Source organism: Etheostoma spectabile, chromosome 3, assembly GCF_008692095.1.
Source record: "Etheostoma spectabile isolate EspeVRDwgs_2016 chromosome 3, UIUC_Espe_1.0, whole genome shotgun sequence".
NCBI classification, from domain to species: Eukaryota; Metazoa; Chordata; class Actinopteri; order Perciformes; family Percidae; genus Etheostoma; species Etheostoma spectabile.
The window spans coordinates 30,183,843-30,184,483 of NC_045735.1; the positions used below are offsets into that span (position 1 = coordinate 30,183,843).

Sequence of the window (641 nt, forward strand, 5' to 3'; positions counted from 1 at the left end):
GTGTCAGTGTACGGGCTCTGGAGCGTCTTTATGTCTTCAGTTCCATCACATAATCTCTTTTCTATGGCAGCATCTAAAAAACATGACAAAGGCCTTGACAATAATATTTGATATGTCATTATTATCATTCCCTATGTGTTTAACATTAGTCTACCTCCGGCAGTAGGGTTTTGTTTGTTTGTCTGTATGCAGGAGGATGGAAAACAGGCCAGCTTTCCATGAAACTTAGAAGGTTGTATCATGGGCCAGGGAAAAACCCATTAAAGTGTTGATTAGATCCAAATCACGGGGCAGATACACAATTAGTTTTTACTTTCGTTAACATTGCGAGAAATGATGTTCTGCATTCTCAAAGCACCCTTTTAGTTGTCTTTGATTTATTTATTTATTTTCAACATGCTCAACATGCCTTGCAGAAATCCATATATCTACAATGTTCTAATTTATTGGTAAAACATAATTTTATAATACATTTCAAAGCATTGTTTGGCAGATTTGCCAGCTCACTAGCTCACTCACGTCAACACAAATCAGTCATCAGACAATTAGTCATATTTAACAAAGGCTACAAATTAATGTAATTAAATACTAACATGATTGGCCTAAAATGTTTAAAATAAATTGAATGATCTGATGTCACT

At 34.8% G+C, this 641-nt stretch overlaps 1 pseudogene; it reads right to left on the reverse strand.

The window, feature by feature from the left end:
- Nucleotides 1-641, reverse strand: part of LOC116687043 (extracellular calcium-sensing receptor-like) — a 4,793-nt pseudogene that overhangs the window by 1,968 nt on the left and 2,184 nt on the right.